This window comes from Anser cygnoides, chromosome Z (assembly GCF_040182565.1).
Source record: "Anser cygnoides isolate HZ-2024a breed goose chromosome Z, Taihu_goose_T2T_genome, whole genome shotgun sequence".
NCBI classification, from domain to species: domain Eukaryota; kingdom Metazoa; phylum Chordata; class Aves; order Anseriformes; family Anatidae; genus Anser; species Anser cygnoides.
The window spans coordinates 475,327-492,207 of record NC_089912.1 but is presented as its reverse complement, the minus strand read 5'-3'; the positions used below and the strand labels follow the sequence as shown (position 1 = coordinate 492,207).

Genomic DNA, 16,881 nt, shown 5'->3' with positions numbered 1-16,881 from the left:
TCTGCTACCTTCTGCTTGGTTTGCTGCTCGGCGTTTCCATCGCTGTGCTCTCAGCATCCAGCTGGAGTGATCTCTGGCAGACTGGAAATGCCTGTACCGTGGTGGCAGGACAAGCCCTGCAAATTAACGCTGCTATCACGGCAACCCCGCAGTTGTCGGACAGCACACGGTCTGGTTAGCCAAGTGCTGGCCCGCGGATCCCTCTGTCACTGCAACCCTACTTCTGTTCAGCACAGACGTTTTTCAAGGGACCATTTTCTCTGTTTTGCCTTCTGCCTGAATGCAGACTCCCTACAGCCACCCCCTCCTGCCTGCTCCTGTCCCGACGCCTCTGCTCTCCCATCCTTGTTGGGGGTGTTGTGCCGCTCACCCTCCTTGGGCTGTGACTCCATGGGACTACTCCAGCTAACAACAGGCTGTGACCAAAGTCCATTGCCAATGAGTTAAAAAATAAAAACAACCAGAAGAGAATGTTTCACCACCTTTGCTATCTGTACTTTATCAGTCACTTTACTCATGAAGGCTAGGATGATTTCTTACCTTTTACTCTCAAAGACCAGTTCCCCTCTTTCTGCTCTTGGTGTGTTTCTTTCACCTGCACCCAAGTCATTAGCCTCATGGTAATTTACACCCAGAAACCCTTTTTTTTTTTTTTTTCCTCCTGGAAATGTGCTTGGGCAGTGTGTCAAACCACCAGGCCTGGAAAAACACTCAAAGAGGCAGCAGCAGCCTCCAGCTGTGGGTCTTGTACAGCACGAGCAAACTCTGTGCTGGTAAAACCCTGGGTATTGCTTGTCCTTTGATATTTTCTGCTTCCAGTGTAAGGCGCTTCAGCTCTCCCACAGCAGGGGTGGTCACTGCTCCCTGATGTCCTCCAGTTTTGCGTGGAACTCATCCCGCAGCGTTGATGCCAAAAGGCGCTTTGTTCAGGATGCAAATAACTCATGCGAGTTTAGGCACATACAATTATCGTTGCGGGGTGATTTCAATCCTTGCATCCCTTTGAGAATAAATACCACAGAAGATTGTTTTTTCCCTTTCTTTAGGTATTTTGGGGGTAATTTCTTTTTCTTTATTTGCATTCACTCTAAATTGGGTGGTGGTATTTAGAGCAGGTGACAGAGAGCTCTGGTCTTTATCGTTACACGGTGAATTGTAGTTAACTGGAGACTTTAAGAACAATACAGAAATCTATTTCTTTAACTCCAGGTACTGCTTACCTCCAATTATACAGCTGTATGGAAGTTATTAGATGTGAAATATAAAAACGTTGTATTACAATTCAAGTTGTTTTATAATTAAATTTTGAAATCAATAAGGAGAAAATTAAAAAAGAGAAGTTTGATAACACTTAGCCTGTTTGCTCAATATATAGCAGCAATCACCATGAAAAGCCATTTACCTTGTGATATGTTCTGCAGGAAGGAAAACTGAAGAATTTCCTTGCTTGCTTTAAAATACATTTCAATCACAGCCGAGACCAGGCAAAACAGATGACGCTGCAAGGACACAGGCTGCGTTGCCAAATGGACAAAGCGCTGCCCGTCGCAGCTCGTGGCCAGGCTGCTCTGCCACCCGGGTGGCGGCGATGCAGGCACCGCGCTGCATGGCTCCAGCGCGATGCGCAGGCTGCAGGCCCTGCTCGGCAGCGTCCCCTGCAAGACAAGACTCACTTCCCACCAACACCTCGCCTTCCTCTCTGCACACGCAAGAAGCGCCGGCGGGTTATCGGACAGGGCTGCGGCTGCCAAGACGAAGCAGTGCCAGGCACGCGGGCTCGCAGGAGCAGCCTCCTGCGGGGCTGGAGGTGCTCTCACCCTTGCTGGTGGCAGCCTCGGGCCAGACAGAGGCTGCAGAGACGAACCCTTGCATGTAGCGTCACTACAGTGGAAAAAAACATTCTTTAGGGGAATTTCCTTGCTGCTTTTACCGCTCTGTTCTGATATTTACATTACTCATTAATGATGCTATTTCAGTTCTGCCTCTATTTCTTGCCCTGCAGGACATGCATTACCTTGATTATAGCAAATGATCTCAGCGGATTTTTTTCAGAAGTTTTGCAGCTAGGCACATGGGACATTTTTAAAGCCCTTGTTTCCTGATGGGCACAGTGTCGGCCGCCAGCTGGAAGATATCCCTCAAAACTAGAGCTTCCACAAAGATCTTGTTCTTTCTCAAGGCTGCCTTTCTCCATTCCCCACCCCATGATCGCTCAGCTTTAACAGTCACCGGAAAAGTCCTGGTCTGTACTCCAGCCTTGCCTGTAGCACAGGGCAGGCGACACTTGCTACGCCTACAAAGAAAGATGCCACCAGCTCTTTGGTCATCATCTGGTCAGGAGTGTAGTGGGAAACCCAGCCAGGTTTAGGCACTGTAGCCCAGAGGGGGTAATCAGCAGATGGGTCCCTGTCTTTCTGTCCCACTGTCTGGCTCAGCAGAGAGGAGAGCTTCTGAGGTACGGCAGTGATACGCCATAAAGGAAGGTTTGTCCAGGCCTGAGAAGGTAAGTGTACTGGCACTGAATGGATGATGAGTACAGTTTACACAAAGAAAAAAAGGACTCGGTCTGAAGAAAATAGAAAGGCTCTGGCATAGAAGACAGAGGTCCTATGTCCCCTTTGCCCAGGTGAGCATTAGGGTTGGAGGGCAACACTCAACACATCCTACAATCTTCCTAATCTATGTGATCAGGAAAACAAACAAACAAACAAACAAAATCAGCATTAATCTGGATGATGAGCAAGATAAAGATCCGTGTAAACACTCCGCTGTTTTTAGCTTACTCTGTTGTATCAAATAATATTACCATACTTTTTTCCAAAACTCATCAGTCTGATAACTGTCCTTGGAAAAAGTAACATATTTGCCTCTGCCATGCTGCAGAGCAGAAGCTACAAGAGACAGTCTGTGAGCATGTAAAGCCAATAGCAGTTAAGAAGACACTGCATTAAAACAAACAAAAACAACCCTCCCCCCCCCAAAAAAAAAATAAAGTATTATTTTGTTGACTGCATTACAATTCTGCGGGTGCTGACTTAATAGTTTTGACTGCTGGTGGTTGCCTGTACCACCTTACCAATACGAGTACATGCAGCAGATGGTTTGATGGCTAACAAGACTAGAGACTTCGGTAAGGAGCACAGGCATTTGAGAAGATGCAGTGAGTCCAGCCTCTCCGTGCCTGTCCTTTTCATCACTCAGCCAAGAGGCTGACATTCCCACAGGAGGAGAAAACTTGTCACCCACCCGAACTATTCTCTGTGCCTCACCAGCAAGGAAATAGCATGCCCCAGACGGACAGAATATAAGCAGAATAGCTTCCCTTCCCCTCCAAACCCTCCTCAAACCTGCATACACCATCTGGCAAATACTATTACTATCACAGGAGCTGGAGGTCCTAACCATAGCCTCGTTTCCCAATACACCAGAAGGTTTGCAAGTTTCACTGAAGACACCTTATGTATTGCTTCTGTTCTGACTCTTAGTAGTATTATTAAAAAGAAAAAAAATACCACTAATGGGCTTTCTCCATCTATGTCCAAATGTTTTTAGAGTGTAATCAAGATGAAATAGTGGACCTGCAGACCTGAAATGCAGAGCATTCTCCTACTGAGGTGAGCCACACAGATCTCATAGTATTTCATTATATCAGCGTAGTGAATGTTACATTGCAGCAGGATGAAATTCAGTCTAACTTCATTTGCACTCTTTCAATACTGGCATTTTAAAATACAGATATCTGAGTGCAAATTACAGTCCTTAATTCAACCTTCAGAACATGGACCTGAAATCTTAAAATCACACAGAAGAAGGGCTTTTTTACTTGCTGTATTTACTATCTGAACATTGCAAATGATTTTAAAAACAGAGTTGTACATGTATATCAGATACCATTTGAAGTAATGAGTGTATTTTTCTAATCTTCCCAATGGCAACCTAACAACCCATTTCCAATATCATGCATAATAATTAATTTGTTTTCTGTATAGTAATAAGATTAACAACTTCACATTTACACGGAGTACTGAGTTATGTTCAAATAAAATAAGTTCTAATGAGAAAAATTGGAAGTGGCAGCAAATCAATGTTCCACTCAGCAATCCAGGTTTATGTGTGTTTGTCTATCTTTTCTGCATGTATTTTTTGTCAAGATTCCACTGTAAACAAGATAATTTCTTTCGTGTTGGGTTAGCCTGGGTAAATACGTTTAATGAACAACAAATATGTTGTAAACATTGAAATGAATCTAAATACCTCAGAAAACATCCTGGAAACTCTACGGTGCTTCAGCAGATGCAGTGTACTAAATATATAAATATGAGGCAATGCTGAATGAACTCACTACACAGAGCAAGCTGACATCAGGCAAAGCTTAATTTCAAAATAATTCTTAAGTGCTTTGTTTTGAAAGCTCTGCATATATAATATGCGTATATCAAAGAAGCCTCATTAGGTCAATTGGGCTGGAAATTTTGCTTTTTTTTTTTTTAAAGAAAAGTATTGCAACACTAGTAGAAATCAATGAATTATAAGTAAGCAAGGCAAAGATTGGAAAGATTTTTGGTCCTTTCTAGAAATTAGCATCATAGATAAGTCAGTGTTAAAATATACTGCAGTAACTCTCTGAACCTAAACCTCCACGATTTATCCTAACAGTCCTTTTCCTAGCACTTCCTCTTAAGCGTACGCCTCTCAGACGGTGCAGTAACAAGGTGACCAATGTGTCTCAGCAACTATATGAATGAGTAATTTTACTTGAACATTTACGTACTAACGCTTGGAGCATCTGCCTGTCTTCCCGCTAATAGGGGATGACACCAAAGGAGCACCGGATCGTATTTTACAGACTAGCAAGCAGCACAGTGCCTGTTGTGATAGGGGTTGTGAGATAGCAGTAAGTCTGCTGAACACAAAGCCCTCTATAACTAGGCAAAGTTCCTAGATGTTCCTGGGGAAGGACGGTCATGGAGAGTGAAGATATATTTTTTTATTTATTTATTCAACATCACCCCAGCAGGACACATTTCCACACCACCAGTGCAGAGATAATTGCTGGCATCTAATTGTCCCAGGCAGGAGCAACTCAGAAAGGAGAAACAGTGAATCAGTTTTTCTGACCATCTTTCCACTGAACAGCAGAGGAAGGTGTTTTCCCTTTCTGGGGCAGGGTTTGATTCCTTATCCTTTAGATCCTGTGTCATCCACACAGGTACCCCCCTCGCCTCTGTGATTTTCATCCTGAGAAACCTCTCCCCTCTCCTGGACCCTGGGCCTCGCGGTGGCATGCACCCTCCCGGAGGATGCGTGAGTCACACCAGGTGGACAACAACAGGGATGCCCAGCAGCATTTCAGCTTGGGTTGGCTGCGGCCATTCACTTGCAGCACTGGGACCTCCTGGTATGCACCCAGCCAGCCATGCTGCCCCTGCCCCAGACTGCAGGGCCCGCCTGAGAACACGCAGGAGCTTGCTGAGGCAGCTGCTGGTACCGTGGAGGATGCATGCGGTGAGTGAAGAGGAGCCTTGGGTTTCACGTGCCATCCAGCAACAGAGACCTGAATCCCTGGGGGCTGTAGGTCAGACACGTCTTGCACACTCAGGGCCGAATCCACCGCTGTGTGCTCGATCCCCACAGCCTACATTCCGGGCCTCCATGGTAGGAAAGTTCCTGCCAGGCTGCATGTGTCCTGTGCCAGTTTGTCCCCTGCCCTGCAGCACTCAGGGTCCCCATGTCACCGGGGGCAAACGGGCTGCGCTCCTGAGAGTCTTCCCTACCTGCGTGCGTGGGGGGGGGACATCCCCTGCAGGCTGCTGGGCTGGACAGTGGGTACCAGGGCCCCAAGCACCACTGGCAGTGGTGGGTCGGGTGGTAGCCGTGCAGGACACGTCCCAGCTTTGTGTGAGATGTGCGCTGTCACAACAGATGTGCCTGGGGACCACTGGGCTGTGGCAGATTCGTCCTCAGTCCCCTTGTCAGGAAAGACACTACAACCTCAACCACTCCTCTGCACCCAGGCCATAGAACTGCGCATGGTGTCATAGAATCTTAAAGGTTGGAAAAGACCTTCAAGAGCATCTGGCCCAACCATCCCCCTACTACCCATGTCACCCACTAAACCATGTCCCCAAGCACCACATCCAACCTTCCCGTGAACACCCCCAGGGACGGTGGCTCCACCACCTCCCTGGGCAACCCGTCCCAATGCCTGACTGCTCTTTCTGAGAAGAAATATCTCCCTGGTCCTGCTGGCTGCACTATTCCTGATACAGGCCAGGATGCCGTTGGCCTTCTTGGCCACCTGGGCACACTGCCAGCTCATGGTCAGGCAAGCATCAACCAGCACCCCCAGATCTTTTTCCTCTGCACAGCTTTTGAGCCTCTCTGCCCCAAGCCTGTAGTGCTGCATGGGGTCGTTGTGGCCAAAATGCCGGACCTGGCACTTGGCCATGTTGAACGTCACTTGCTTTGAACAAAGCCACCACATCTTCTCTTTCACTAGGGCTTGTCTGTTTTCTTTCTCCATTTTAGGCTCCCTTCCTTTCCTTCTATAATTCCTGGGGAAATATTGACATATGATGTTTTTTTCAAAGCTCTGCATCCACTAAACCATGGACCAGGCCCAGACCTGGAAGAAGAGTGCAGGTGCTCCAGGGAATGATCCCAGACCACAAGAGGCCCTTGCCTACCTGAAGTCCAGCACAGCAGGAGTCAGAGGTAGAAGCTCTTCTCTTCCCATCCCCTACAGCTCAGTGACTGCTGTGGTCCATCTCTCATGATCATCTGCAGCTGCACGGGTGTGCTATTGGGAATCTGCAAAGAACATCATATCAAAGCATACAAAACCAGCCACTGTCAGAAATGTCTCCTGGCTTTCCTTTACAGGTGAGTAGTGTTAACAGGACATGAACAGCTGAGGGTGGATTTGAAGAACAAGCCTGTCACAGCATGCCCTGGCAATGGTCTCAGGCTCCCAGGTGAACAACGGGAAGGGATGTATCACCAGACAACCCCACCGGGTAAAAGCTGCCATCTGCGTTCCACCACGGGACACGGTTCTCGGGGTTTGTGTGTCTGCAGACACGGGAGGAAACGCCTGCTCAGCAGCTGCTCTGTGCTCACCAGCGGGAAGACGAGGACCATGCTCGGTCTCCAGGAGGAGCCACCCACCAGCCCCAGCAGTCTAGGCCCCGGCGCTGCCCTTGTCCCCACGGAGCAGGGCACGGCCCACCCCGGCACCTTATTCTGACTGCTGTCACAAGCCCTGTGTGGCACAGAGGTCGAGGAGCGGCCTGACTGTCTCTGCTGCCTGCTGGGGACACGGTGGGAGCTCAACCCCACCCCACATGGCAGGGCAGGAGCCGGGGGCAGCCTGGGCCCGGCCAGCCACAGCGTCGCCAGCAAGGCGCTGGGATCCACCTGGCCCCAGCTGCTTGCTGAAGAACAGTGAAAACGAAGCAGCTATTCATAGCTTGTTTGTATAGTTTCCGGCATACACACGTTTCCTTGCCTAATTATAGGCAATTCGAGCTTCACTGCCTAACTGAGCATGGCCATCACTTGCCGTTGTGAGATCTTCAGTTGCTTACAACTTCACCAGATTTTATGAGTTTTGGCTGAAATTTTCCACACTGTGAGTATGATTCAGGCAATTGCTGTTTTTGTTCTTTGTTTTTGTTTTTGTTTTTGTTTTTGTTTTTTCCTTCTGGGAAAGCTTTGAGAAAAATATTTGTTTCTCAAAATAATAACAATAATAACAATCATCGATGTACTCCTACTAATTTTATTTTTATTTTTTAGAAATATGTTTCTTAGAAGCACTATTTTGATCCTTTTTTCTGTAAGAGTGTTCCACTTTTAGTGGGACACTGCTCAGGGTTCCATATTTACTTTTCTCTGCAGAAAGCCACACGTCTGGGGACATTGTGAACTGCTGATTCATGTATGAACAGAAGAGGTTAGACAAATGGTTACTCAAAACTGGACTTCCACCAATACTAAGCAGCAGCTTGTCTGTCTTCCACTTGCTTCTTTCTCAGGCCCTAGGCCTGGGCCACTTTGATAAACTCTGAGTCATCTGCTTCAGCCTGGTCTGAACTGGGTGTCCTGGGTAAGCGTTCCCCTTCTGTCTTGGCTTTTGCCTCCCAGGGAAAGAAGGAAGAACCCAGCAGGTCACCAGAATTTGGCATTTTCCTAAATGTCAGTAGTGGACATCAGAACTGTCACATTTTTCGCAGACAGCATAACACGCCTCACCACTGATGAACAGCCAGCCCGCCTCCCGGCACGGGGAAAGCACATGTAAGAGGTTTCCAAAGAAAATTCTCGTCCAGCAAATGCTGGGGATTCAACTAAATAAACCTAATGTCTTCTTTCTGCTGGACATGGCAAATGTTTTTCCAGGTGTCTCTGGGTGTCTCCCAGAGACTTTTCCTCTCCATCACCTCACTCCAACTCTACTGTATGAAACATTTCCACCTGTGTTACTCTGGACCATCCTGCTTCTAGAGGTGTGCAACATCTGAACAGGCTTGGTAGCCCGGAAACATTTTAAGCAATTTTAGCTAATTACTTCACTGCAGTTAGTATAACAATGCAGTTAGGTAAAATGGTGACATTTAAAATAGTCCCACGCACGTCATCACGATCATGATTCTGTCCCCTGACAGAGCCATTACCACCCCCCTTCCCACCTGTTTGGGGTAGCTGCGGTCCCCCGTCCCCTGACAGATCGCTCTCGAGCCGCAGCCGTCACTCGCTGCCCTTCCCTTGCCTGGCAAAGGGCCGAGAGCCGCGCTGCCCCCCTGCAGCCAGCTGCCCTGAGCAACTGCCTGCTTTGCCTAGGCTTCGCCTGTCCCATTTGCCTTCACAGGAGACACGGTGCCTTGCTCCTGCAGCGTCCCTGGAGATGTGCCTCTAAAGCAGAGAGCAAACACCCTGAGCCAGCCACAGGTGGACACCGTGCACAGCTGGGCTCATGTGGACACTCAGACTTCACCATCTCAGGAAGCCTCTCTGTGCACAGCAAATAATCCAGCTTCTGGCACTCAGAGGCACCACAGGCACTGTGAGCCAAGAGACCCCAGACCACAAGTGCCTCAGACTGTAAATGAGCACTGCGATCTGGAAATGCCACCGTAGGTTGCCCTCCAGTTGCCTTCATCCCCCTTCAGGCAGGCGCACTGCGGCAGGCACTGGCTCCAGCGGAAGGCCGTCTTTGTAGCCTAAGGCAGGAGGAAAGAAACGGAGCTAGGGCTGACTTTGTTAGTGACACGACTCCTGCTTCATTTCTCCTATTAAAGGGAAAAGGAAAGGAAGAGGCTGTGGGTTGTGAGGTGGCCTTATGGCTAAAATTGTTACACCTCTATTAACAGCTGCTAGCTCTGCTGGTGTGTTGATTGCCACATTTGTGTGTGGTACAACTCAAAACCCTTTGGGCTTGTTTTGCCTCCTCACTGGCTGTACCGGTCGTGCTACCCCAACTTGCTGTACACCTACTGCAGACACCTGAAGCACGGCCCTGTCAGCAGACAGATGTTCTCGAACACCATTCAAATCAAACGCTGCTCAGTGAACGTCCAAGGGAACAGCAGCTGAGCTCTGAAGGGTGCTGCAGGAGGACCAAGCCGGAGGGGCACCCAGTGAAGGGTCTGCTCTCAGACCCCGTGCACGGGGAAAGCAGACCTGCACGTCTGTGGAGCACGTGGGGACAAACACACTGCCTGAGGACCACGGCCCTGGCAATACTGCCACCAGCAGCCCTGGTGAGCTGGGGCAGTGCTGATCTGCAGCACAGAGATCAGTCCAGCGTGTTCGAGGGTGCCAGAAAATCCACGTGGTGACAGCTCGCTGGCTGTGCACCCGCTGGCTCTGGAGTTTGGCCGGTGTGCCCACACGGGTCTGCATGAGCTGCTCCCACTCCTCGGGCTGCAGCGCGGACGGAGCACCCCAGGGCGTTAAGTAACGAGCATCTGGAGGAACAAGCTTGTGAGTGGGGACGACTTGAGTGCAAGCCCTGTCTCCCACACCTCCCACCAGATTCTGCAGAACCTCCCTTCTTGTCTGCCCATCCATGGAGTGAGACCAGCTGTTCTCTGTTGAGATCTTGATTCTCCTGCATGCCAATCAGCACCAGAAAGGCCGAACAGCAGCACGCGTTGCGCTGGGAGCAGGCTCTGGAGTGGCATGGTGTGGGACATAACAGCTTATTCCCCCTGCTCAGGACACATGTGCTTCCTCCTCAGGGTGCTGCCTGGCTGGGCCATGGGTGCACGCTCTGCTCCCCCTCCACCCTTCTCCAGAAGCCAGGCAACATCCTGCCCTGCTCGGGCTCCTCAGGCTGGAGGGCTCTCTCCTGCTGCTCTAGAGGCTGCCCATGCCTCTGTTGGGGACCCTGGGCCTCCCCAGTCTGGGCTCCCCAGTGAAGGAACATGGTTCTTCACACCCCCACCACCCAGCCTGGCTTTCAGAACCTGCCTTTGGGAAACATGAAGGCTTATTCAGGGACCTGAGTAGGTCTGGTTGTCCCTCCCATCCCCATAACAGCTGAGTGCACGCTCTGGCCATAGGGTCTCCAAGACAGGGGGCTCTCCAGAGCAACCTCAGTACCTGAGGTAGCTTATAAAGGTCTCTTGACTGATGGGACTTACACACCCACGTGCCCAAAGTTCTTTTGAACTCCTCTCCACGGAAGGAAAGCCTGAGACTCTGCTTGCTTGTGGCTCTTGTTGCGGATGTTAGCAGCAAACTTTGAACAGGAACGGCATGTTTTGTTGATGAGCATTGTGTTTTACTTCCGTTAAATGCCAGTGTGGACCTCTGTCTCTCCTGTGATGCAGGGAAAGCATAAAGATTCACTCCCTAACATCCTTGACACTGTGCTGCCTGCATCCCTTCCCTTCCTCTGTGTTTCTGCTCTCGTACTTGTCTCTCACCCTTCCTCTGCTTTGCAGCTCAGCCCACGTGGCTTGTGCAGCGAGGGAGTGTGGTGCCATGCCAAAACATACAACAGTCTTCACAGAGCCCCTGCAAGATTTGCAATGGCAGCAAGCAAATTCATTGTCCCCAGCACACAACGTCATACTCCACCCTTCCCTTTGATTTCAGCTCCTTGCAGAAGCAGACATAGCTGCTGAGGGGTGGGAGGGCTGGAGAGTGTCAGTCCTTTCACAGCCACACCTCCAGGCTTAGCCTGGGGCCAACCCCAAAACTGTGATCTGATGTGGGACGCAGAAAACAGATGAGGGGGTCACACTGTTGCAGTAGCAGCTATGGCACAAGCTGGAAAACCTGCTGTGTTTAAATGAAAATACGTGTACGTGGGAGGAGGCTAAGATGGACTACAACATGTAGTACATATCGTAGTCAACATGTATTTGCCCAGTGCATGCATGAAGATGATTTCTCCTGGGAACCTGTTCTTACAGGTGCATCCGTGGCATTTCTCCTGGTTGTCTGAAAGAGCACATAAAACACTGTTGATGCTCTTTGCAGAGCAGGAGAGAGACAACTGAGAGGACAGATCTCTGGTATAGAGGGAGAGAGAGTGCTTGGTCCTTTGGGTGAGAACAGACAGAGCCAGAGAGTTACACCGGGTAGGAGAATCACCAACCTACCTCAGGTAGATGGGTTCCTCCTAGCGAGGATGCTGGTAGGCAGAGGGGACAGCAGGCAAGGCTGAGCTGCTCTGACGCTGCTGCTCTGACATGTCTCATGCTGCCATGGGGCAACGTATCGGGGATGCTGGTGTTGGAGCAGGGGGGCACGCTTCACAGAGCTGCTGAAAATTTAGTTTGCAGAAGCGCTGAGAAAGTATCAGCCTAGACAGAAAGACTCATGGGGAAAAGCAATATGAGATGAGACCAACATTCCAGTGGTAAAATAACCAACCAGGGATATTATAACATTGTATTTCCTGTGACATTTATCAGCCTAGCAATCAGAGCTGAAGGCAATGCTCCTTCCAATCACCTTTCCTTCAAACCCTAGTGGTAAAGGGAGAGAAACATGGACCACATCTTCCACTGGCACAGATTGACTTTACTCCAGATCTGTGTTAATACCTTTGTTTAAACATATGGCACGTCACACACTTGATGCTAACAAGTAAATAAAAGCTTTCCGTTTGATTTGCTATGCGATTACACTTGCAAAATAAGATAGAAAAATAAACTTGTAGTAAGCGTTGACACACACACTTTTTTCAGGCACAAGTGACAATGTAACAATGTGGATTTCCCTTGGAGATGTCGGAGTTTAATGAAGTAGGAGAAATCCTGCAGAGAGAACCATGACTTAGATTTCTCCTTACCAGAATTAATTTCATACCCCTGGTTGAGAAAACAAATATTTTCTTCAGTAAATGGAAGTTGCCCACTAGCTCTGGAATGCCTTTTTACACTCACTGCATTGATTATTTTCTCCTCTACTAGCCTGCTTTTGATGATAAAGTGCATATATCTGAATATATAGACCCCGAGGTCCTTGATATGATAGACCACTTCATACAGAAGGTCCAGTGTGTTGTTCTTTCTCAGGCAGAACAATTCATGCTCAAATTTACATCTATTTCTGGACCTAGTGAGGAAGATCTGCAGCCTTGTGGAGTGCACTGGAGGGAAACTTGTGGTTATAAAGTAGATCGCTGTAACTCAGGCTTGTAGTGAAAGGCTGTTTTGCCCATTGCTTCCTGGACCAAAAGTGCAAGACAGCAATTTTTCTGCAGTCTCAGAGCACTGCTTAAGCAGTTGCCAAAACTGCTTGGCTTTGGTTCATTTCTCAAAAGAAATTTATTCATATATTTCACATTACACTGGCTTCAGCAACAGAGTAGAGGTACTGCATGCAGATTATTTTCATCTGCTCCCAGCACTTTTGATGACAGGTACCAACAGAGACACAACATCTGCTTAAAGGATTCGGTGTCTGGACGCAGCCTGGTTCACGCTGCGGACCTGATGGTAGGTGCTTGGCCAAACTCCCAGCCACTGTGTTTCCCAGTCAGACCGACCAAACACCGGGCAGGAAGCTGAGCAGAAGTGACAGGGAGAGAAACATGTTTTTCCTGGGGAGAAAAGTGGCTTCCCTAGGGCAATTCCTCTTCAATCTTCTACGAGACTTTCTCTGGAAGTCCCTGCTTAACCCTTAACTACAGAATCACAGGTACTCATACAGAAAAAGGAAAATCATAGAATCACAGAATGGTTTGAGTTGGGAAGGAACTTAAAGATCATCTAATTCCACCCCCCCCTTCCATGAGCAGGGACACCTCTCCCTAGACCAGGTTGTCCAAAGCCCCATCCAGCCTGGCCTGGGGCACTGCCAGGGGTGGGACATCCACAGCTTCTGTGGGCAGCCTGTGCCAGTGCCTCACCACCCCCACATTAAAGAATTTCTTCCTTATATCTAATGCAAATCTACCTTCTTTTAGCTTCAAGCCCTTACCCATTGTGCTATCCCTACACACCCTGACAAAGAGTCCTTCCCCAGCCTTCCTGTAGCCCCCTTTAGGTATTGGAAAGTTGTTATAAGGTCTCCCCAGAGCCTTCTCTTCTCTAGGATGAACAATCCCAACACCCTCAGCCTGTCTTCATAGGAGAGGTGCTCCAGCCCTTCATCATCTCTGTTGCCCTCCTCTGGACTTGTTCTAATATTTCCATGTCCTTCTTGTGCTGGGGCCCTAGAGCTGAACGCAGGTAAAATGGTCCATCACCTTCAACATAAGATAACCGTGTTAGGTGTTATACACTTGGGAGATGTGCACATGCATTTGGATGGAAGGTACTAGCCCATCTGCACAAAAGACAATGGTAGACTCTCCACTATCCGTGACAGATTTGGGATGGGGGCTGCAGACAGCCCCAGAGCCTGTGAAATAGGGCTTACATATTGACCATGTGGCCCTAGTAGCAGATACACACCCTGCCATCAGCCATTTGGTTGCAAAGACTGGAACTTCACAGTCACATCACAAAGCAGCCTCAGATTTTTTCTAGCATTGTATTTTGTCTATGGCTTTTTCAATTCACTCCTGAACTGTCTTTAGGAATAAATCCTGTGCTGAAAACCAAACCTGACTGCCATCTTGTTTATTCATGCTCATGAATTTTGAGTAAGGGTGTCATCAATTAACAATTTCTGCAATAACTACTGGAACTAGCAGAGTGTATAATTTTTTTTTTTTACTTTTTTTTTCCCTATATCCTTATCTGCATCTTTCCCCACAACAATCCCAGTTTCCTTCATCATGTGTCCTCTGACTCTGACAATTTCCTCTTCTATCCCACATTCCCAGCATTTTTCATGTCACAGCTCTTGTTTCACCAACATCCTTTGACAGCACTCCCAGCCCATCTTCACACCCTCTCACCAGCACTTAATGAGATGGCTGGTTCCGGACCATGTCCAAGACAGCTGGCCATGCGGTTGCTGAGCCCATGGTGGACCCCTGTGATCTGTGACCTCTCTCTTCTCCACACATGTTTTTTCTCCTGAAATGCCCGTGAAATGCCCCTTTAATTCCTCCCAAGTTCCTCATCACTCTACTGTGTTTGGCTGGAACTGGCCTGTACAGCACAAGCTTCTGGGAGGGCAGGACAGAGAACAGGAGCAAGCAATGACTGATTGTTGCATTACTCATTTTCAGGGGAAATCCAGCCCAGTTCATGTATTGTTTTCTGGTACGCATGGAGAAAAGTCAGGCCTTTGGGTAGTCTCTGTGCATCACTCACCTGATTTTGTTGTAAACTGGGATGCTGCTTAAGCAAGTGGTGTCCTGCTGTAGCCCTGCTGAAGTTCATGGACTCGGTGTACATCTAGGCATGGTGTAAGCAGCAGCTCCAGGACCAAGTTCTATGCAATGCCAAACACTTTTTGGACAAAAGCTAGGCAGAACTAAGAAGAACTTGAGAAGGATGGTAGGGCATGTAAGAGCTGAACATCCTTTTGTTCTAACTGTTACCTACAAGAAAGTAGGACTACAGGTCAATACAGGCTGGGCAGGACCTCAGAATATCTTCAGTTCAACCTCCTTGCCTTGGAAAATCCCAGCGGTGGAGACCGCACAGCCTCTTGCACCATTTTGCACCAATGTTTGTTCCCATTAACAGCACAGCTCCCTGAAACAGGGGCAGACAGCAAAGGGTAGAGAAGCTGATCTGCCTTTGAGCAGGTATCTTTCAAGAGCTCCTCTTCCCTATATATCAAACAAACCAAATCAAGCAATTTGGAGTCCTGTGTGGACTCTTTTTCATACCCTTCCTCTTCTTTCTCCATGTACATTATGTCTAGCCATACTAATCCTCCCATAAGGGTCTGTCATTCTTACATGGTAATTAACATAGAATAACAAACTTGTACACTCTGAGCAGATTTGATTTGGAACATGTTGATATATTTGGCACCAGAAACTGGGTCACTGATTATATCCTGTCTACACATCTGGTACTTGCTCACTTTCTGCCACCATGCCAGGAACACAGGTGCTAAAAATTGAACACTATTGCTCTGTACTTATGAGTCTGTACTGCATTCGGTGCACAATGTCTAAAACTTAGCTTTCATCTTTTGATAGTGCTATTAAGTAGAATTTTTACTTTTTAAGGCTGTGTCTTTTCTCTATAACCCCCCAAAAGGAAAGACCTCTTCCAAACGGATCTGTCCACAGGCAGAGAAAGAAACCAAGAATTTAATCATAATGCTTGTGCATGGCTTTCAGACTGACATCTGTACATTAAGAATATGTAAAAATACCAATTTCATGCTCTGACAACTTATTCTGCATTGATGGGGGATAATGCCATAGGAATGCCAAATGTCAAAGCATTATACAATGCAGAGCATTCACACACTGTTTCACGGGTCATCACTAGTGGTTCCTTAAGAGAAATTTTGCAGGGAAAAAAAATAAAATAAAATAAAAAAAAAAAAGACAGAAACAGTGAGTAGGAGCTGCCAAAATAAAATGGAAATCATGAAGTTGGAGTGAAAAACTATTGGCAGTGCAGCATCAAGTCTTTGAACACAGAGCCTCTTCTGGCTCTGAGTTGTCCCTTCATTTCTGTCAAAAGAGGAAATTCACATGTATTCATTTCAGAAGCTGCAGATAAACCAAAATGGTTTTACACAAAATACCTGCATCTTCTTAGCTCCGTAACACTGTTTTAAATAATCTGTTTTTGGACATCTTGAATATTCTGAAGAGTAAGCTTTTCCCTTAAGCACAGGACCCTCATCGCAGGGGGCAGCAGAAATGCTGTTTTCTAGTGGGTGGCGGATCCATGGACAAGCAAAACAGGTGAGCAGCAGTCTCCTCATCTGCTCGGTCCTTGTATCCTTTGCTACGACAGCAGAGGAAGTCAGAGAGCCACGCAAGGGAACAAGACCTGCCCTCCCAATGCCCCTGGTGCTCCTGCGTGCACTGCCATGCTACAACCAGGGCTGATCACACTGCAGCGTGCAGGGGCAGCAGGGCACCGTCGTGCCCAACAGGAGGAAAAACAGCATTCCTGTGTACCCATGGCTCCTGTGCAAGCCCTGGTTTCTGCGAACAGCAAAGACCCTGCGGTGCTGACAGTGCTGCATGTACCAGGCAGATGGGGGTCCCGTGTCAGTTCCACAAAGAGCGTCAGCTCTCCATTACAGGAGGATTTTTATTTTTTCTTTTTTCCCTGAAAATGCTGAGCATTCTTATTTGCTTGTATTGGGAGATAGGCAGAACACCATTGCAATTATTTTGTTCATTCAGTGAGAAAATTAGGATGATTTAGGAAAGGAAATATTTTCTCTCAGAAGATTCAATATGTTGTGAAAGTGATTCTGTCCTCCAGAAACCAATGTCCACACAACTGCACTAAGGAACATCCAGCACTCGGTTTTGGAGCACGG

The 16,881-nt window shown here is 48.0% G+C and overlaps 1 protein-coding gene across 1 annotated transcript in view; it reads left to right on the top strand.

The window, feature by feature from the left end:
- Positions 1-16,881, top strand: part of SLC25A51 (solute carrier family 25 member 51) — a 411,938-nt gene that overhangs the window by 171,162 nt on the left and 223,895 nt on the right. The gene's annotated exons all lie outside the window — the stretch shown is intronic.